Source organism: Cygnus olor, chromosome 1 (genome assembly GCF_009769625.2).
Source record: "Cygnus olor isolate bCygOlo1 chromosome 1, bCygOlo1.pri.v2, whole genome shotgun sequence".
In the NCBI taxonomy this organism is placed as follows: Eukaryota; Metazoa; Chordata; class Aves; order Anseriformes; family Anatidae; genus Cygnus; species Cygnus olor.
This window is the reverse complement of record NC_049169.1, coordinates 89,569,289-89,591,886: the sequence shown is the minus strand read 5'-3', so window position 1 is coordinate 89,591,886 and position 22,598 is coordinate 89,569,289. Positions and strand designations below refer to the sequence as shown.

The following is a 22,598-nucleotide window of genomic DNA, read 5'->3' as shown; positions in this document are numbered from 1 at the left end:
GAAGCTGGTGAAGGGCCTGGCACACAAGTCCTGTGAGGAGCGGCTGAGGGAACTGGGGTTGTTTAGTCTGGAAAAGAGGAGGCTCAGGGGAGACCTCATTGCTCTCTGCAACTACCTGAAAGGAAGGTGTGGGGAGCTGGGCGTCGGCCTCTTCTCACAGATAACGGCTTACAACAGCTTTCAGTATTGTGATCTTGTCTCGGCTCATGTTGTCCTTCCCAGCCATCTTTCTCTTTGTTTTTACTCCGCAAAAGTCATTTCTTTAATTTTATAGACAGGAAAGGCGGAGGGCTGAAAAGCACCCAGCGTGTACTTGTAAAGTTCACTCCAGATGAAGTGCAGGCTGGACCCATAGGGTGGCCAGAGGGCCCTATCCAAGTGAGATCTGTGATCTTAAGTATAGTTCTGCGTGGCTTTGTCAAGAGTACACTCACCATATTTAGTGTTAGAGCCAAACATGGGAGCGTATGGCTCTCAAGAAGGCAGTTCTGTTTCATTATTGGAACTGAGCCAGAAATTGTCTGATTTCCAAGCAGTTAACACATTTCCTTTATAAGAAATGGGTGCATTTTTGTACAGCATGTTGAGAAATGTGTTCCAAAGGCTACTTCAGGGTTGACCTATGTTTCTTCTCTTTCTTACTAGGAAAAAAGTTCCCAGGGCCTTCTCTGCTAGTGAAAGATGCTGCAGTGCTAATTCTGATACCAGGTGTCCTCTTGCCAACAGACCAATGCTACAAAACTCTTCAGAAGAGGAAAAAATGAAGCCACCTGAAATGGTTAAAATCTTTCCCTGTGAATTTATCAGCTTGTACAGCTCAGTGGAAATCTGCACTTCAGCAAGCGCTGCACCACTGGGAGATTTTTGCAAAGAAATGTGATGTCCTCAGGATTTCAGGGGTGAGTTTTTGCTCTGCTTTTGTTCACTTCCATTCTGAGTTTGCTTCTTGGCACCCTCTCCCTTAATTTGAGATCAGCCAGAGTACTTTCACAGTTTTGTCTTGTCTCTGTGTTGTCTTTTGTTTCTCTTTCATAGGCTTAGAGCTCTGAAGCCCCTCCAAGAAAGAAGATACACTACCCTGGAAGATGAGAACCTTGCGTGGGCACTGAAAGCTGTTTCTACTCAACCTTTGTTTCATCGAGGAAAGTAGGTGTCTAAAATCAAAGCACATGTTGCTTCCCATTGCGTGCTTACATGTGAGACTACTTAAAGTCTGTTGCCAGACAGGCAGAGAAGAAGAAGCCGGTAGATCACTGGGTTTTTCAGCCCCTGAGCGAGATAACCAACCACTGTGTGCAACTGTGAGGTCCCCGGCTGGGGAGCTGATAGTGATACTGTAACCACAAATTACGTAAGGTGAGCTTTTGCCTCTTACTCTCCTACTGTGTCAGAGGCTGCCACTGTAGTTAGCTTTTAAATGCAAATTTCTTGAGAAAATAGGGGTCTACTGAAGTTACTGCTTCCAGAAAACCACAGTTGTCAATGACTAGGGCATGGACAAAGGGAGTAGTTATTTATTTTTTATTTTATTAAATCTAAATGAGACGGCATTTCCAAAAAAATCTGGGTCTCTCTGCAGAATTTGTGAAAATACAGCAAAGTGAGCAAAGTGAGGCTAAATCCCTAATATGATCTTTAGGTAGTATATTTCTGAGTATTAACAGCTTGAAAAAGGGGAAAAAATAGCAGAAGCCACCTCTGCTTCACCATCCTTCCCATAATCCAGAAATAGTAGAAAGTAGGTGAATTTCTCAGTACACACAAAGTCAACAAACACATCTCTCTTACCAAGGTAGAAATTGTTTTAGAATAGGTTACTTGAGAAAAAGCAAACGTAATAGATTAAACCTCTGAGACTGCACCCAGAAATCTGAGTAGTGACTTTATGAATTATCTTGGGCCCTGTTTGAAGAATAGCTGTCTGTAAAACTTATACATCTACTCACCATCTAGTGCCAGGTGAAGTAACTCCATAGATTCTGGTCATGCTGAGTCCCTTTGTGTTAGGTAGAGATCTGGTTCTTTGTGAACAGAAAGTGAACAGTGCTGAGACCTGATGAAATGTGGTCACGGTTGCAGGTCTCAGTCACCAGATACATGTTGGTGCATCTGGCTATGTGTAGAAATGCTATGTACGCAGTAGGTGTGTCTTCCTACTGATACTGCCCCAGCGGGGGGGGGGGGGGGGGTAAGTAGTCTACAGAAAATATCATTAGCCACAATTTCAGATGGAAAGACATAGATAGATGGCTGTTTAAGAGGGCTTTATTAGGCAAGGCAGCTTGATTTTTAGGAAGTGTTGGGTGTCAGTGCACTCAACCGCAATTTCTTGCTGGGATATGTGGGAGAGTTTATTTGTTAGTTACTGTCAGTTTCAAACCACAGTATCATAAAGTTCCTTTTTGTAATGTATTTGTTGAATGTGCCTGCCTCTGACTACTCTTCCCCCTTCCAAAGGTGCAGAGTGAAAGCTGAGCATGTGATTCACTATCAGAGGGAAGGTTTTTGTCTCAGCGGTTGTGGTGGCTGAGCTGCAGCAAATGGCACAGCACTCGTGTTGAGTGGAGTCCCAGAAACACTGCACGCAGAGACATGTAGTAAATAATGCATATGAACTAGCTCATCTAGAAAATCTCATCTTAAAAGAGAGTTTGTTTACCTGTGAATAAAGGTCACTTGCATGAAAACCTAGCTGCCAAGCTCTAGCTTAAGGCAGCGAAGTGTTACTCTTGAGTTGATGCAAAATGATTACTCTCAGGTTCTCAGCTGGCTGACATCTCATGCCAAGTATATTCTATACTCCAAACTTCAGTTGACCAAGCGTCTTCTCTCAACACAGACTAAAATCAATGACACAAAACATGTATAACTATACAAGTTCGTTATAACATGAAGTCCTCTGTCTCACAGGGCCAAGATTCATAATAGTTAAAAGGTCAGTCTCTTAATGATGTTTCCAATATTGATTTTCCATTTCTTTGTCTGTGTTACAGTAACTATGGCAGCAGTATTCTATTTGTGGATCCCTAGAGATGTGTGTGTACATTGGGAAGGGAGAAAGCGGAATAGCACTTTGAAGCTGGTGTTCAGGCTAGGTAGTAAACTACAGTGGTTAGGAGTGTAAAGGACACAGTAAGATCACTTGTGTGAAACTGAAAGGGTACGAGTGCAGTTGATTCACACAGATGACATACCACTGGCCTGTGTGGATGGAAACCATCCAGCCTCTGGGCTTACTTGGTTCCTAGGCATTTCATTTTCATTAGGTGAGCAGGAACTGCACGTAAGCAGGCCTGCCTCTGGTGTAGTTTTTTTTGTTGTTTTTGTTTTGTGTTTTTTTTTTTTTAATACTAGTCACCACTTAAAACTCACTCAAAAATGAGAGTTCTTCACCACAAATCTTTGCCTGTACTGAGGGACATGCAGTTGCTTACATCTCAAGCTCTGCAGAAAACTCTGCTGTCCGCTAGGTGCTGGTGGTCCTCCTTAGCGATCCTGTTCTGCGCACCCCTTCAGATACGCTTTTCCTGCTCTGTTTTCCCCTGAGATCTGCTCCTGTCTCTCATCCCTGGCCACTGTCTGTGGTTCCTATTTGCCTGGGCTGGTGTTTGTTGATCTGAAACAGGGTAGGGAAACAGATCTGTGGAGGCCACAGGATGGGGAACCCACTGTAGGGAGCAGGCTGGGGAACAGGCCAGGCGTGGAAATGGATGCTTGCCTCTCCCGTCAGCCTGCTTGTGCACCCGGCCTGGTGGTGTGGCCTGGTGCCAGGACTCAGCCCTGCGCTTGTGTGCCCTGTTTCCCCTGAAGATATGGTTTACAGGGAGACCTAGGGAACGTAGAGGTGGATTTTGGGAAGATCCCAGATGCAAGATTATGCCTTTTACACAGAGATGCAAACTTCATTTTTCAAGTAGTTTTAGCTGTAGCACTTCCTTCTGCACACTCCTCACTGCTTGTGCACCTTATTATACAAAATGGGGGGCAGAATATTGTGGAGGTGTGGGGGAGAAATATTGCAAAACAGGTAATTGGAGAAGCAAGGCTTGGCAAGCTGTCGCTTGATCTAGCAGTATGGCAAAGCTTGTTGTTTGCCAGAAGCAGTCCCATCTGATAGATCTTTGGAGCCCAAGAGTAGGCAAATGAATAAACCTCACACTGTTTTATACATATATATATATATATATTTTTTTTTTTTTTCTTCGAAGCAAGATTCTTTGAGGGAATAACTGGAGAAAGTGAAACTAGAAGGGTTGGTGTGTTTTACAGTCTAAGAACCCCTTTGTTCCATCTAAGCTTGTAAGAGACTTACGTGCTGTGTGGCCTTGCTCGGGAGGGAGTAACCAGGCAGTGCAGCTGCATGTTCCTCCCCTGCAGGAAAAGGTCACTGGATCATGATGAAGAGCAGTAACATGCACTTACAGTCCTTCAGCTCCACAGACATCGCTATCTTCCTTCCATGCCTGTGTGTGGGTGTAACAGAGCAGCGCAGCTTTGTGTTCTTTGGGCTTCCTGTGTGACTATACCTGCACCGTGTATTTGGTGCAAAAATAGAAAAGGGAAGTCAAGAAGTAGAAAATTATGTAGTATAGGCTGGAGGCCCTTGGACTATGTCTTAGGGAGGCTGCACAGGTGCTGTACATCCCCCACAGAATGTATCCCATTCCTGTTTGCTTTCTTCAACGGGTTATAGTGATCATGTGGATGATTTAACATGGGTATTGGCTCCTTTCAGTCACACACCGAGCACATGCAACAAGTTGTGAGACTGCACCACTTCCACTGCTGTCCTGCCCCTTCAGTAGGATGCTACTCCGGAAAATTCGAAGGCCATCCACTGAGCCTTAACACAACTGATGCTAGGTGTAATGTCTCAAATGCAACCATCGTGTTACTGAGACGTGCACTAGGTGATTAAGATGAACATGAAAATTCTTGACTGAAATGGTACACAGTCCTTCTGTCTACTGGCTAGGTTAATTGCGTGGGTGGAAATAACAATTTTTAAATTTCGTTTAAAAGACTGAAAACTGAATGATTCTGTATTTGACCTGAATTAATTATTTGCACCTTAAATGGTAGATGGTTTAAGTCAGCACCTCTTGCTTCCCTCCATCAAAAGACAGACTCTCGATGTATTTGCTTAAAAAAAAGAACCTACCACAGACTCCTGTGCTTTGCTTTTCTATGCTAGCACGTTTGATGGTAAGGTGGTGAGGTGCTTCCTGTTTATCTACAAAAATCTCATCTCCCAAATCAAACCTGGTTCTCTGGGGACCTCTTCTTAAGCCAAGCCTTGCTCTAAGGGTAAAATGTGTCACATTCAGATCTCATTAGCATTGCAGCTGGGGGTTGTGCAGTAATTCTCATGCATGCGCTCAGTCTCATTGTAGCTGTTGGTCAACAGGGCGTCATCCTGGGGCTGCTCTGAGCAGAGCTGCTGATGCTTTTGGCTGGCTGGGGTGACAGAGGGAAAGCTGTGTGTGCCCAGATGAATGCACCTCAGAGCTGGCTGGGAAGTCACACAGATAACCTGCCTGTAACCCAGCACCCCCTCACCTCTCAGAGGGACGTTGGACTCTTCTATGTACTGTGGTATGGGCAGAGTATTTGTATTGCAGAACATCCGTGAGAAACATATGGTTTCACTTTTACTTGTTTCTGGAAGGATGGCCTTTTCCCCTTCTGCCTGCAAGGCCAGTGTCCAGGTCACAGAAAGAAATTAGAGAAGTTTGATGCCTTTTGCTGAGGCTTTCTCTTCACTGAATGGCTGTCCTTGTTTTTCAGTTTAACACCACTGAGGTAGAAGCTCTTTCAGAGAAACAGTTTCTTTGTATTCTGAAATCTATAAAAATATTTTTACCTCTATCAGCTGAGCAATAGATGCAATTAATTGTCTATTTTATACCTAACCTGCTTCAAGTTTCCCAGTCTCTCACTTAAAATAATTAGTCTCTAGCCATATAAGAACTGGCCCACTAAAACAAACACAGCAAAATTAATTTTTCTAGGAGATAATTTTCCACTTTTTTTCTTTTTTCAAATGAGGATTATCCGTGATTTATTGGATTGATAAATTATATATTTAAAAAAAAATAAGTCAACATACCTCATGGCCTGAACTAATTACCAGTGCAGAAATCCATAGATTTTTCTCCACACTGATACCATAATTGGGTTTGGAGGAGATGGAAAAGGGTGGAGTACAAGTGAGCCATAAGCATAATAAACCATCTAAATTATCCATATACCAGGGTTAATGTGTATCTGGTAACAGCTTTGGTGTTAGCTGGAACTGTACCAAAGTAAAATATGAAGACAGAGGAGCCTGACTTTCTTCCACTAAGTTGAGCACAAATCATCTGGTGTGTTATGTGCACCCTGAGGACTGGTATATCCTTCCTTTTCAACTGCGGTCTGAATTTTTAACCAATTTGAAGACTGCCCATTTGCTTCTGTAAACCTCTTGGTGCAAACGTTGCTAAGGGTAATTTTTCAGAGCATTATTTTGCAGGAACAGATCTGTGGTATCCAAGCTCTAGCTGCACAGTGCTGCAAAAGAAGGGTGTGAGCATCCTTCTCAAACTTCAAATGGTGCTTTGGTCTTTATATCCTTTTTATCTTCTTTCCCACGAACCTGAGCATGAAATATAATGATATTCTTCTGCCAGTGTTGGGAGGCAAGCTTAGTGTGACACAGTTGCACACAGCTACTAGTGAACAAAAGTTTTTGATTTTGATTGTGGTCGGTCGCTGCTTGTCATTTATTTCATTTTATTTATTCATCATGGACAAAAGCAATATGCATTAACTTAACTAACCAATCATCGCACCAATAGCAAAAAAGAGAACACTGTATTTTGACATTTTGTCACACATCGTGTGACTTCTTTGTAAAAGGAAAACAACCTTTTCCTCCTCCTGTTCCCCACGAGAAACAAACGAGTGTTAACAAGATTTTTGTTAATATGAGGATTAGACATTCATGGTGTTCAGAGAATTTTTCAAGGAGACAAACTGGAATGAAAAACAGAATCCTTGGAAGGATTATCTTAGAAACTCAGAAAAAAAAAATGTCCCACACACATTCTTAGCGTTTACTTGGGAGGAATTAATCTGTCTTAGTATTGTCATCCTCATGGATTCATTTTACATGTTTATATCCTAGGAAAAACCTCTCCTTCTCTTCTCCTTTGTCTATATTCAAACCACAACCAAATCAAGGTCAAGCTAGAAGCAGAGTCCTGAACAAAGGAAGAATGAGAAAGCTGACTGTTTCTTTTTATTCCCCCCTTTAAGAGACAAATACACAGTGGAAATACCCACTCATTCACATGACATGGACTATATTTTTAATTCCGGTATGTAGCGGGGAGCATCCACAGGTTCTTCTAAACAAAAAGGAAGTTTTCCTGGGAGATAAAGGAACAGCATCCCAGAGGGAAGCTAGATCTGAGACAGCATGCAAAATGGTAGTCTGGAGAAGTCCTTGTCATATTTATTTATTTACATTAATGGAGGCATATTCTGTAAATTCATTTTCTACAGACAGTTCCCTTCTCTGGCATTTTTCTGCAGAAGCAGAATGATTTAGTGTAGCATATATGAGGACATCTGGGCTTTCAGGTGAAGCTGGGAAGGAAGGATCATTAGGTGCATTAGGTGCTGTCCTCTTAGCATTCCAGTGAGGAACATCGTTGTCATAAATTGTGTTGGCATGCAAGAGCTGCTGTGGACTAGCCATGGAGTGGTAAAGCAAAGAGCTTTCATCTGAAGCTTGAGTTGTCCCAGCAGTGTGGGATGGAACAGCTGCTGGACTTCTGACCTGCAAAAAGCAGAACAGGGTACAGCTCTGTGCATATCTGGTTGTTGCTTGTGCTCCTGCTAAATAGGGAGCATATAAGATCTTATTCATTTTGCTGTGTCCCTTTAAAACTGCTTTTGAACTCAGGTGCATTGGACTCATCTGATCATCGGATTTTCTGTTGATCTTTGAAATAAGTTAGCAACCACACATTTATCTCTAGCCTTTCTCCATTTCCCTTCCCAAATTCAGTCATGTCTTTCCTTGCATGATTTCAACTTAAGGAAAAACTGATTTATCCTTGTGAGAGCACTTCTATGCCACTCATTCAGGCTTTTCCTTCCAGTCCTATTAAATCTTTTTTACTTTCACCTCCAAACCCCAAACTATCTTATCCCGATTACACCCATTCTCCCATTTCCTAATCTCTTGCCTCTTATCCTCTGTCTTGTTATTCTCCAGATAAATCTTTCTCCTTCTCCAAAAATCTGCAAATTCCTCCATAAATTCCTCTCTCTCTAAAGAAATCCTCTTTGACATCCATTTTTCTAACCACTTAGAATATACTGCTTTTAATTTTCTTTCTCCCACCTCTCCCTTTGGGAGCTCTGCAATCTGTTTGGTGGCCTTTGATTCCTGCCAATACTTCCCTTGTGACTGCTAGCTATCAGCTCCTGTGGCATCTTTCATGTTCTGCCTTCTGCCCATTTAATTTCACTAGAACTGATTACAAGAGTGAGTTCATGTTAACCACACAGGAAAGTCTTTTCAATCATTTTCCTTACTCTGTGTGTCATTTGTCTTATGCAGACAGTCAAAACCAGGTCAACAGAGGCACATCAATAGATGTGCCTAAATTCTTACTGGAATGATCTTACAAATTAATACATTTTAATAGGAGTTTAGATGGCTAAAGTACTTTTCTGGCTAAGACTCTTAGTTCCTTTCTTCAGCGCAACCAAGGTGATATCTCACACCAGGGAAGTCATTTTGTCCATGCACCAAGAGGGTCACTAAATCTGTCTCTGATCCTACTCCACATTTTATAGTACACGAAGATTTGTTCTCAATATATGGTTATGCAGTTTTAGGCTTCAGAAATGGCAAAATTTACACATACCAGGCTCTCTAGTCTCTGTGGCGTTAATGGAGTTCTCTTTTGCTTCGCTAGGAAGAAAAAAAAAAAAGAAAAAAAGAAGTTTCAATAAATGAGCATTGAGATGATGCCCTTCTGCTCATGGAGAGAGTATTAACTAGTAAAGCAGTCCTTCCCTTGTTGAGTGCACCTCAAAGAATAAAAAGTTATTTCCAAACTGGATTTAGGAATTGCTGTTCTGATAAAAGCAAATCAACACAAAACAATATGTTTATAGAATGCATTTCTGTGCTCCTCAGAGCTTCTCTGAAGAGGAATAGAGAAATTCCCAGTGTACTTCTGGCTAGTTTTCTCTCTATTCAGTGAAAAGGCATGGAAAAATACCCAAACCACCTTATAAGAAAACATGCTAAATTTTTTGGAAGAGGAAATAATTTCATTTTCCTAAAATAAAATAAAATAATCTGTTGGATTATAATAGGCAAATAATCACTTCAGTTAAATTAAGATATGGGGAACTCCAAAATCCACTCTTGATTTAGAGCATGGCAGCTGTGTAAGAGTTTCCGTACAACCGGAGAGATTAATACTGTAACAAGTTGATACTTCAGAAAGAAAGGTAGAAAAGTAACTGGATAGAACCTGATTGCATTTATATGGCTAAGAGTCCTATTTATTTCTAACTTGATAATCAAAAAACAGTAGAAAAAAATCCAATTATTATAAAGTCTGAGTATTTGGTTTGTTCTTACTTTACTTCCATTCCTGTCTCTCTGGAAGGGAACAATACTTGGGACAAATTAATGTTTAAAAAATTCAGTATCCTAACTGGGGCACTTGACAAGGACATCTCAGAAATTAACTGGGGTAATTACTAGGGGATTTCAATAGAGCTTTGAATGAAACTTTAAACTGTGAAAAGGAGTGTAATAAAATACACACTAGGAAAAGATTATATGGTAAAATTCCTCACCATGGTACCTTCTGAGACAGGAAAACATGCATATAAAGATGAATGGACAACATAGACCCACGGATACTGAAGAATAAATAATGTGCAATATCTTGTTTTTTCCAGGTTCCTGGGACTCTTCTGAGATACTAGTGGTATCTAAAATTACATTAACATGTATTAGCATAAAATAATATTTAACTTTTTTTTTTTTAGCATTACTTCTTTCTGATGCAACTGACTTCTTAATATAATTAAAGCATTTGTTAGCTTGGTACAGCAAGCAGTTCACAAAATAAAACCATCTTCATTCGTATATTACCAAGCATGAAGGTACTGGAAGGAAAAGTGCATGGAAAGTGTCATTGAAGAATGATGCGCAGCACACGGCTGGCAGAAACAAAGGATCAGAATTAAAGCACTGCTCTAAACTTCCAATATATTTTAACATTATGATCTTTCTTCTTCTTTTTCTATAGTCTTTGCACTGTAAACAACAGCAAGAACAAAAATAAGAAGCTTTTTGACAGGTTTGTATCAGCTGTGAAAATATGTGATGATCAAGCCTGGAAATGAATGCTGTTATAGTATACGCACATGGCATCATTCAGCAAATAAATCATTTCAAGGGTCTAACTTTAAGTTAAGTTTAGGACACTTCTAAGTTACAACCTTTTAAGTCATGGGCCCTTGAGCTTAATTTTGGATTTCATTTGAAGCATGGCAGGAAAGAAAAAAAAAAAAAGAGTAGGAGGGGGAGAAGAGTGCTGCCAGGGGAAATGCATTTGAACGTAGGAACTGTCCTTGTATCCTACATGTGGGAGTGAAAACGGTGTGAGAAAGGTATCGATAGTTATATGCCTAATTTATGTTACTGAACTTTCTTACAAATAAGAAGGATTCTTGATGCACGGTTTTGAGGTTTGCTGTCTTCTGATGCAGGAAATGCAGAAAGAGCATCACAGAAGAGATCGAGCAGATGAACCCTATATGGGCTTGAGTAGCTGAGCTGTTCACAGTAGTTGTACTGGGAACAATAACCAACTGTGAGTAAAAAACATACTTAAGGGTATGTTAAAGTGATGGTGTACTGTGATTCCTAATGCTTTGTAAATATAAGCCACATATGTCACTGTGATATTAAAGAGCATGTTGGAAGTGTAGACTACCACACCAGTAGGTTATTTGATTGGCTTTGTCCCTGTTATCTGCTTGACAGTTGTGGGCTTGAAAACTGTGACACTTGAGAGACTGTATTTTGTTGAGGTGGGAAGAAAGTAATGGCTCTTCAGCAATGAGTTTTAATTTGTCCTGACTGTGTAGAACAATCTACTTAGAAATTTATAGCAACACAAATTAGTTTCCTCCTCTTAAAAAGGAAATAAGAATCAGAACTTACTTTCTGATGAAGTTGTGATAATGTTCTCAGACTTTTCTGAAAGCAAAAAACAAGACAGGGAAATGAAACAGCAACTTGATACTTTGCTCTGCAGTTGTATACTCTGGACCACACACTGAGGTCTCGACAAACCTCTCCTTCAGCTTGGTGGTGGAAGAGGGAACAAAATCCAGCAAAGGGCACAATGTTTTGGGAGAGGAGGAATGAAGTGTTGGTCTCCCACGGCTGATGGAGCGGTTCTATATTTCAGACCTCTGGCATTCAAATAAATAAATCAAGAGAAGAAATATTTTGCAAATGATTGATTACACCACTTATTCATGATATGATATTTGTGAATGTACCATTTGATCCCAGTTACTCAGGGATCGCTTCTGTTCATCTCAGATCCAAGGAAAACCTGTATCACGTGAGTTGAGGAAATACTGTGTCTGCTATCACACTGCAACCGTAAATTTTGACGTTGCTCCCTTTGCTACAACATTTCCTGTCAATAAACAAGGTATTAAAGTCCATTAACTTACCAAGAGAGGAACTAGCAACAGAACAATTTCATAACTCAGCTAGCTGGGGTCAATAGGACACTAAGGTCACACAGACCACTTTCTAGCTGCAGAGCAATGTTGAGGAGGGCAAATGTGGCTCGACATAATCTAGACTTGGCATCCCAACTGCCTAAATTAATAGGAATGTCTGGCTTGCCCTTAAATTCTTAAGAGCATTTAAAGCTATTGTGATCTTTCCCGCTCTTGAACTTCTTGGGTACAAGGCTATACTTTATCTCTCTGTTGCAAGATCATTCTGAACAAGAGGCTTGAATTATTTCGTACTCTGCTGTTGTGTGGCGTTGCCAACTATGAATACGTGACAATTTGTATGCTGTCTAGTCCTTATAACATATAACCAGTCTTTCTTTGCTCCAACTAATATTTTTAAATAATTAAATAGTTCACTAATGGCCATTTGGTGTCAGCAGCTTTGCTTTTCTCTTCCAGATCCTCCTTTTATTTCTTTATTTTATTCTTTCTCCAGTACCGAGAAGCAGGATAGAAGCATGAAGAATGTGGTAAGCAGAAGCACAACTGATCTTGTGCTATTCCTACGACATCAGACAAACTTGTTGGGAAAAGCCATCGTGCAGCATGAGTGAACTTTCTTGTACATGGTATCCATTTGTTTAAAAGGGCTCTTTTGTAACAAACGGGCCTCACCTTCAACAATAACCTTTATTTCGTTGCTCTTGCTTAAAAAGTTGCCCATTGCTGCTTGACAGCGATACATCCCGCTATCATTCTGGTGAATGGCAAAAAACTTCAGAGTAAACACAGTGGAATTCCATTCTGCTTTGCTGTCATCCAGCAGCACGCATCCATGCGCCTCTATCTTGCACCACTGGATGAAGGGCCTTTCCTTGCAGTAACGGACTGGACAGTATATGATCAAGGAGTTACCAATATTAGCTATGTATTCAGAGTTTCTTTGAACTTGAATTTCTACTGGACAATCACTGGCATCAAATCCTAGAAAAGGAGAAAAATGTGAGAAAAATCATAGTGGTGGTGGAGTTATATACTCTCCATGACACTAATCAGTTTCTTTTCTCTCTCAGTATGTGAGACTTCTCTTGTCCACTTTCAGATTTTATCTCTGTATGGGACACTCATAGCAGATAAATCAAGAGTACCTGGTTCCTTCATTTTTAGGAAGATTGTTAAAATCCACTTTCTCCCTCTGATATAAATTTCAGTCTATATCTCAGTGAAGTCTGAAACTGAAGTTTGGAGAGAAAATATGTAACACATACTGAGAAGGTTTTCCTGTCATCTGTCTCACAGACCTTTTCTGTTACTTTTAGATTTATTTCAGATTATTGTTTACTTCACAATTCTTGATAATTTGCAAAAGTAAAGGCTTTTGTTTTGTAGTGATATGTCATAATTGAAATAATGAAAATAATTATATTTATAAATATATCCTATCTCTGTTTCTTCGCTTTTGTAAAGGTTTGTTAAACTCAGTGTTCAAACTCTGGTATGTCACCTTTACTCTGAGTCTTAGTATTGAAAGTCTGGACCTTTTATTAAAGATTTATGTTTCTGGTGGTGCTTGATTTCTTTGGATAAGTAGAAGTAATAAAAACTACGTGATACCCAAGAGCTCCCTATCCTCAGAGTGCTTGTGCACTGAAGAGAGTGGTTGCTAGGAACTCTGGAGCAAGAAATGGTAGGTGTATCTGTATCTTCCAGTTGGTAGAGGGGGGTGGAAAAAACAGTAAAGATTTTTAAGAAAAGTTTTGTAGGTAGGAGAAAGGTGTGTGGGAGGAAAGAGCAGCATGGAGAAGGGAAGGATCTGTCTGTCAGCAGCCAGTGCTGTTTCAAGGGACAGAGCCTCTGGGCCCCAAGGTAGCTGGCATCTAACTGTGACGCCAAAAGGCTCAAGCAGACTGTCTCACCTGCAATGCCAGACAGGACTTTTATGCAAGTGGTACAGCAATCCTTGTGAATACCTGGGTGGTATATTTAAGAACTTAGGATGGCCAGATTAAACATCTTCACCTAGATGACCTCTACTTTGCGAGCCCTTCTGCTACAAATCTCAGACTATTCCATACCAGAGATAAATGTTAGAGCACTCCATAAAACCGAGTTTTGAGGAGAAATGTATTCATACCCATCAACTGTAGGACAGCATTTTGCTGCTCTTGGTCAGCATTTAGCAAATTCTGTGTATCCAATGGTATTCACTTGCAGCAGGGTACTTAATCGTATGAATTCAGATGAACATTGGTTGTGTGGATAGTTGGAAAGCAAAATGTCTTATCAATGTTACCTATTGCTCTAAAGCATTCATTTTTTTTCCCAAATATCTATGCCAACATTTGCCACAATTTTGTTCCTTCGTCAGCTGGTCATGATCATTCACCATGCTAGTGTAACTACAACATAACCACATTTGCTAAAATTGTTTCTGGAGCAAAATTTCCTGCCACCTAGTGGATCAGAGTCCAATGCTCTTGCTTTCTTCACAAGGCCACCTGAGTTACCATGTCACTGAGCTTTGGGAAAACAATGTGGGAGATCTTCTATTGTACTTGTTGCTGAGTGAAGTAGTATTGCTGCCTGCCCATGATTTCTAGGCAAGAGTCCTCCCATCTCACGGACCAGCAGAAGCTCATTCAGATGGAAGGTTATATGATATTGCTCAGTACACACCTGTAGATTTTTAGCCTCCATTTCTATCTGCTGATGCAGGTGAAAGAGTTTGGCAGCCTTCTGTTAATTAACCCTAGTAAATAAAGCCTCCTATTCTTCCAGGGTCTTACTTGGTCTTGCATTTCCTCCAGTTTGTACTTTTTTACTCCCTTCTCAGTGTAGCTGTACACTTGGGAGAAGAGATTTAACTTACTAAAAATTGATTTAATTTTTTAATTATCAATTGTGAATCCCATACAAGCAGCCTATGGATGGTAGGTAAACACGATTACTTGATTTAGTGGTACTTTTTTGTTGGTGGTGGTTTTGCTTTTTTTTTTTTTCTCCTGTGAGTCAAACATGATCCTTTTGAACTTGCTAACCAGGATCTATACAAGCTACTGATTGCTTTTCAGTGCGTATTTGTACAGCATCCTCAGGACCTACAAAGAGACCTTTCTTTTAGAGGTGTAAAATGATTGGGCTTTAGGTTGCCTTCAAGTAATTTTTTTCTTTTTTTCCAATTACAAAACAGTGACTGGAATATGAAAAATGATTATAATTGGTTTTTTTTTTTTTTTTTTTTTTTTTTATGTTTCTGTGACTTATAATGAATGATGGTTGAATTATTTGGGTGTTTTTTGCTTTTTTTTTGGGAGGGGGGGCTAGAAACAAACCTAGATGACTGAATAAGAATTAAAAAGTACTTATTCAGGCTTTAGGAAAGTGTCAGCTAGAATTATTTTGAAGATTAATAATATGAAAATTGAGATATATATATATATATATTTTATAGTATAATATCTCTAACAACCAAGTGTGGGAATTCAGAAAGAACACGCCCTATAATCTCTTGTTAAACTTTCTCATCTCCCAAGCCAAATCCCATGTAGCAAAAAAAACTTCATGTGGATAATAAATGGTGGAAAAAAATACTTGTAAAACCAGAAGATTTTGGACCTTTGTGCAGAATAAAATATTTAAGACAAATTTTAAATTATCTTTCACAGATTGCTAGAAGGAACGTTCAGCAGCATTAGGTCTCAGTGAAGATTTGGGATTTAAATAACAATATAAACTGTAATCTCTGAGGCAAAAAGAGATGTACATTTCTTAAAAGGCAAAAAAAAAAATTAAAAAAAAAATCAATACCTGATAAGAAGATAGAACCTTCTGCGTTCTGTTTATTGATTGTCATTTGAAGAAAACATTCAATAAACCTTACTTAGTGAATGAGCACAAACATGACTTGGAATACTTTTCCCCTTATCTTAATTTTTCTTTGTTCTGCTGTGGCTTATGAGTAGTCAACGTTAGAGACATTAACTGCTGATTATATTGTACGTGTTCAAGCACATTGCAAAATAAATTGAATTATGCTTCATAGAATGCTTTTATAAGTAGAGATCTGAAACTAGCTACAAGGTTTTATACCAAGCCTGAAGTTTGCAGTGTTTTATTTTATATATATATATGTGTCTACATATATATATATATATGTATCTATATGGGTGTTCATGGTGAATATTTGAATGGGCAGTTTTCAAGAGGATAAAAGAACCTGTAACATGTGAAAGATTTATATATCACCTTCAAATTACAGCACGTGGTAAGATTCAGATTGACCAAAAGCAAATTTTATTTTAGGTCACTTGAGCGTGTTCCTGGATAGGCTGTGGCAAGCCAAGCTCTGCTGAACCTAGGACTAATTTTACAGGTAAAGAAAATTTTCTGTACAGTGCACTGCTAGGATAAGGGTTTCAGGAGAAAGCATGTACTCTGTAATTTATACAATAATGAGATACTCATGACTATACTTTAATTTTATTATTAAAAACACTTTTATTTTTTTCCTCATGCTCTAGAGAAGAGCATAGTCATGACATGATCCATTAAGAAAAGAGAACAGGAGACAGCTTTCTATTTATCTAAGTTAACCCATTAGGAGAAAAAAATACAGCTAAAAATTGAGCTTTTTAATCTTTGAATTCTAAAGGGTGTCATTCACACCATGTCATCTAAGAACTTAAAACAACTCCAATTGAAATTTCAGAGGCATTTAGTTTTAAAGGACTTATCTTTATTTTGTTTTCCTCTGCTTTTTTGAAGAGGAGTAAGGGAAGAGAGAAAATGTCATATGCATGATTTCCTAAGGCAGATAATGGCTGAAGTATCAATGTCAATCATTCATGAGAAATAAATGGCTGCAGTTAGGTTCAAATCTGATTTTTGGGTCTATCTAGGACCATGGTGAAGCGCTAGCAACAGTTATAGCTCAGGTCCAACTCTCTGGGAAGATTCTAATTCTGATCAGATTATAGCAAAAAACTACAGCAGAAAGTACGTTGATTTGTAGGGGTTTTCAGGTTTAATATGAAGATCTTCATAACTTCATTACTTTTAGCAAAATTCCTTTAGAACTTAACCAAATAGGAAATAGGGTGTGAGGAGGAATCATAGAAAAATATACTCCCTCCTTGAATTTAGAAAAGGTGTACTTAGGAAGAGAAACACTACAGAAGACTTTTGAAAGTGACTCCTGGCTATAGGTCTTTGTCAGACTTCTCCCAGCTTCAGAGAAAGTTTTTCAAAGAATGATTTAAAAAATATTTTAGAAAATAATAAATTGTGATATATGTTAAATGAATAAGAATGTTATTTAGCTAACAGAAATTGCATTTTGATCCTTTTCAGTTATTTTTCCCCGTGTCTTAAAAATACAGCCGTGTATTTTTTTTATTTTTTTTTAACAATTCCTTGATGAAAGCTGTGTAAGTGCAGAAAACATGCAGTTATATTTTAACGACTGAAACCTGAGGATGGAGATGTTTGATTTAGCTGAATGTTAGGATGTGCAGACTGTCCTGCACAGAGGGCCAATAGGTAAAGGTGATGTTTGTGGAACTGTCTGCCACTAGTGGACACGTGCACATACGTAGTTATTGGCTGGGGCTTCTTGGGATGACAGGAGACTTGCTGGGTTTTATTTTTGTCATTATAAAATGCTGCGTAGACTTCATATACGCTGTCTAGACTACAACAACCACTTTCAGTGAAACTGGGTGGGAGCAACCTATGTTGTCATCTTTCAAAAGAGGCAGTGTTTATCCGGACAAAAATTACTGGGTGTGGGAGGAAGGGAAGGTCCATCTGTTTGTAAATTATCAAAACTTGTTTAGTTCTCCTTCCGTAATATAACAAAGATAGGCTTGGCATTAACTTGGTATACGAAATCTGCCACTGTCAACTTGGTTTCTGTTAGGGGTTCAGGAAACTTTAGGTAGATTTGCAACAAGAGAAGCTTAAATAACTTGGCTTTAACTTTCAGTTTACTTTTTAAAAGCAATAGAAGTCAAAAAAAGTTTGGAAACCTGTGGCTAAAATGTAAATACAAAACACTGATTTATATATATATATATATATATATATATATATATATATATATATTTAGAGAGAGAGACTGGCTTGCAAAGTGTTTTTTTTTCTTTTTTCTTTTTTTTTCTCTCTGTAATGCTCCTATAAATACAATTCTGATATTTGTAGTAAGATAAGACTGCAGAAGGAATTAATATTGCTCTCAGAGGACCTCAAATTATTTTGATGTAGATCAGAGAGTAAAACCTAGTGGAATAGGTTCTACGTAAACAAGATTCATGCAGTAAGCAGCATAATACAAATGGTATTCTGTTTTAAAAATTGTATCTAGGATCCTGGCAGATGAATATGGGAGTTCACCCATTATATTAATAAACTGAACTAGACAATTCCGAGAGGTGGCTGTGAGGAGCTGATAGCACAGGCAGGCATACTGAAGTGAATAGAAACAGCAGTTAACTTTTACAAGATGAGAAGGCTTCGACTGAGGTAGGAAGGAGATGATAAGCACTGGAAGCACCACCTTCAGAAGGATGTTAGTTTAGTCACTTGAAAATGAACTGTAAATCAATTCAGTAGTGTCCCTGAGCTCAGACCACACTCTGATTTAAGAAATAGCTGCATCTAACTGACCTAGTAATGTTTGTCTTTTATGCCAAATATTTGGGTTTCCCTTCCCAGGCAGATGCTCCAGATGCTCATTTAACCTTTCCTGCAAGTATTTATGATGTATTTTATTCATAAAAATGCTATTTGATGCTATAGGTTTGCACAGTCAGTCATGCATGTCAACAAAGCTTCACATAGCTTGTTCAATTCGTTTATGTAATTTTAGCAGTGCCTTATAACAAATGTTATTTTGATAACTCTATTGTTTGATACACCCAAAATGTACCAAGAGCAGCTGAGTGCGTCCATGCCAGTAGCTATTATCATATGTATATGGCTCCCTTTCTTTCAGTAGTAATATTTATGTCTCCTCTATGAGAATAGCATGGAAGAGCTTGAACCAAAATAACCTCTGCAATAAAAATAAAACTGGGAGTAAACTGGGCACAGCGTAGTCCTCACATCAGTCTGAATTAGGAGAACCTTTCCATTTAAAAATGATGGAGTTTTGAATTTGAAAACGGGATCAAAATTAAGACTGAGTTAACCTAAACAACCAAAGGTATGCTTACTTATCTGGTAAGGACAATTTGACTATGAACTGGGTCTGATTTGGAGCTGGATCCTGGAATCCTGGATTTCAAGCAAATGCTTGAATGCTGTGGCCCCTCTTGCAAGCAGAGCCTCTGGCCACGAAACAAGATGCATTCAGTCCTCAAGTACAAGAGTTCTGGTCTACCCAGGTACCTAATATTTCAATTGTTGTCATAATCATCTCTAATCACATTAGGAGTCTCAGACATAGCAATAAAACTAGACAGAGGTTATCTCCAAGGTACGTTAAGCATTGCTTTGGTTTCTGTTTTTTTTCCCCTCAATGTTTAGTAACTACAAACACATTAAATTATAAGACCTCATCTTACCGTAAACTTGATAGTTGCTTTGAGCCAGCATTACTAGAAGGATGTAGAGTAAGATATTTTTTATCAACGTGACTGGAGACTTCATTCTCTGGGCATGGTAGATGACAGGTTACTGTAGGTTTAAAAAATGCAGTTCAGATGGCCTCTTGCATCCTGTTAGGTTTGAGCTGATTCCCTTTTCTAGCTCTTCTGTCAAGACAGTGCAGAAGAAAGGGGTGGGGAAGCAATATAGTATGCAAAAATCTGATGGGTTATGCGGTAGTTTTTTTTGTGGCTGAAATGTGAACTGCTTGATCATTTCACAACATGTCAGAAGTGATCTGCAATTCAAGGCAAAGCATCTTAAACTGTATGCAGAGCCAGAGAAGGGTGAAAAAAATAGAGCCAGTGATTTTTATTTTTAAAAGATGTTCTGCACTTGAGACTTTGATTTTACAAGCAGCAGAATACCAGAGGTAGAGTATGCACAATAGTATATTAAACTTGTTCAGTCTTTGTGTATTACCCTAATTCAATCTTAGTTTGATAAAAGGTTATCAAATTAGGAAGCTGAGCTGTTAGATGTCAGAACCAGATGTCTGAATGGTCTTAATTTGTATAAATTTATGATAGCCTGCACTATGAGAGATTGAGTCAACTATTTCCAAGCTTTAGCATGCTCATGACGTTAAAGCTAAGTAACGGGGGTTTGGATTTTGTGTGCTCTTTATTCGACACTTTTCCCTCTAAATATTTATAAAACATCTGAAACTTCTCAAAAATTTTACCTAATGCGGAGGTTCTTCATAAAGTTAGAAGCAGACAAAGGTTGAACAGGAATGTCACATACAGCAATTGGAATGCTTCATGAATTTGTGTGTCATCCTTGTGCAGGGGCCATGCTAATCTTCTCTGTATCGTTCCAGTTTTAGTATATGTGCTGCCGAAGTGAGCACCACTTCTGCTTGTAATGCAAATAAAACCACAAATAGAAACCAGGGAAGAAAATACTGCAGTTATAAAATCCTACGTTAACATAGATGTTTGTTAGAACATAATATATATATATGTGTGTGATATTTTGGAGGGAATAATTTCCAAAATTTCCCAGTTAGAAGTGCCTGGTCCAGTCCATGATGTTCATGAGAATCATACTGATGTTTGTGAGGAAATAGCCTTACAAATATTGCAAACTGGTGTAACTCAAAAATATTTATGAAAGAAAACTGGAGTGTAACTCCACCCACACACCAGGATTCCACCGAAGACAAAATTCTAGTAACGCAGATTGTAGTTCTGAATAGTGAAGACATCTAGTGGCTGAATCCATAGCCAGCTTAGACAGTAAAATTGGTCATTAAGGGATGTGCTTCTGTCAGTGTAATTTCTGGTTGTGTTAATGCTGATTTAGGCAAAGTTTATGCCAGAAATGTCCTATCAGTATTTGATACTTTATCTTTGCTTTCTCGTTAGAAAGATGAAGTTTTAATCAGGGAGCAAAACAAGCAGGTAAAGTAATCACTCAAAAATAGGCAAATAATGCTTAAATTTCAAGTTTGTTCCTCCTGTTTTGATGAGAACCGGGAAAGACCTTGAGGGATGGGAAGGGGACTCATTACTGCGGTCCAGATCCTTATCTTGTTAGAAAGCCCTAGGGCATTTCTAATGTTCTTTGACCCTTGTAAACTTTTTGGAGTTTTAATCCTAGCTTTAGATAACTAGTGCTTGTGGTTTGATCCCTATTTATGTTGTTAAAGGTTTGAGGGGCTTCCTCAACTTCCTGCAAAAAGTGGAAGAGTAATGTGAAGGGAAGATCAGCAACTGGTTTGGGCTGAGACTTTTGCTACTGACTCAAGTTTTTTGAAAAGGCAAAGGTTTGTCTGTTCTCTAGGGTGTTTTGAGATTAGATTTCTATATGGATAATTCCTTGTTGGTAACGTCAAAGCGTTCAGAAATGTAAGATGCGTGCTCTCGTAGAATAGCCCATGTTGGAAGGGACCCACAAGGATCGAGTCTAGCTCCCGGGTCCCCAAAGGACCACCCAAAAATCAGACCATGTGTCTGAGAGCAGTGTCCAAATCTTGCAGGAAAGGTGAAGATGGTCTCAGTTGCAGGAAGGAGCACGTGTTTCCTGTACCATATGTAGCATATGTAGGTGGTTTATGAGAATTCTTCATATCGTATTATTAATAGTAAATATCTTAGGCACTCATCTATGTTTTTGGAGCCCTTTTCTTGAAAAGAATTTGGCAAATGTGACTTCTATTATCACTGCTTATGTTGCATTATTATTTTTTTTTATTTCCTTTCTGTTGAACAGTAGGGTTTCTTTTGGTTGGTGTTGTTTTTGAGATTCTGCCTAAAGATGTCAAAGAACTTGATTTTTATCACATTTCTTGTTAAGACTTTCTTACCTCCTTGAGACATTCCTGGAAGCTTTATTTTATTTTTTTATTTTTATGGCAGTAAGTTAGAATTAATATTTTTAATATATCTTTAAATGGTAATTTATATCCTAATTAAAAAAAAAAATCCCTGAATTTAAGACACTAAAATACTAAGTTCTGCTTTAAACACATTTCAGAGATTTTCCTGTATATAAAACACTTCACTAAGAAAATATAAAATAACTATAACTTAAACATAAAAATATAAAAATGTAAGGTAACTATTCATGAAAGAAGGGAAGGACAGTCCTAATCTGACACTGTGTAACAGGGAGAGGGAGGAGTTTATGCGTTTAATTCAAGACAAGATCGTTTGAAGATGGCTGAAAAAGATGTCACTAGATGGCACTGACTTCCACTGTGTGCAGTAACTTCTTTGCTATATGCAAATCAGACCTCGGCTGAATCCTAGCAGACACCGTGTCTTTCAGGAAGGAAGATAATTCAGTGCAATACAAATGCAACTATTAGCACAGTTATGTGCGTGCTGGACACTATTGTCAGAAGGGGTTCCAAGAACACAAAGTAAAGTTTGGACAGTCTTAAAAATTGGAGGATTGCTGTTAATAGAAGCTTTCTTCACCTGATTCAGTCCACTTGGTCATGTCTGTTTCCTCTTTCCTGTACATAACTGGGGGGAAAACATCTGTGTAATATGTAATGCTCCTTCTGTTCCACCTCAGTTTTCCTTCTGACAAGACAGTTTGTATTTTGGGTTTCTATTCTCCCTTTTTCCAGGTAGTTAGGCATTGGCCTCTGATCACACACATGGCATTTAGATAGTGGCCTCCAGTAAGCCTGCTGAAAATTACCTTCATAACAC

General features: G+C 38.8%; 1 long non-coding RNA gene and 1 other non-coding gene across 10 annotated transcripts in view; one reads left to right on the top strand and one right to left on the bottom strand.

Moving 5' to 3' along the window:
- Positions 1-13,055, top strand: part of LOC121075363 — a 32,588-nt gene extending 19,533 nt beyond the window's left edge. For 7 of the 9 annotated variants that reach the window (XR_005822933.1, XR_005822934.1, XR_005822935.1 and 4 more), the window contains 2 exons: positions 646-899; positions 1,036-13,055. This is a non-coding gene — a long non-coding RNA (uncharacterized LOC121075363). The remainder of the gene's footprint in view (positions 1-645; positions 900-1,035) is intronic. The other 2 variants (XR_005822939.1, XR_005822937.1) reach the window with 1 other exon arrangement.
- A 7,122-nt stretch (positions 13,056-20,177) lies between these two features.
- On the bottom strand, positions 20,178-20,284 carry LOC121064222. Its single transcript, XR_005816422.1, has one exon. It is a non-coding gene; the product is annotated as a U6 spliceosomal RNA (small nuclear RNA).
- Positions 20,285-22,598: the final 2,314 nt, after the last annotated feature.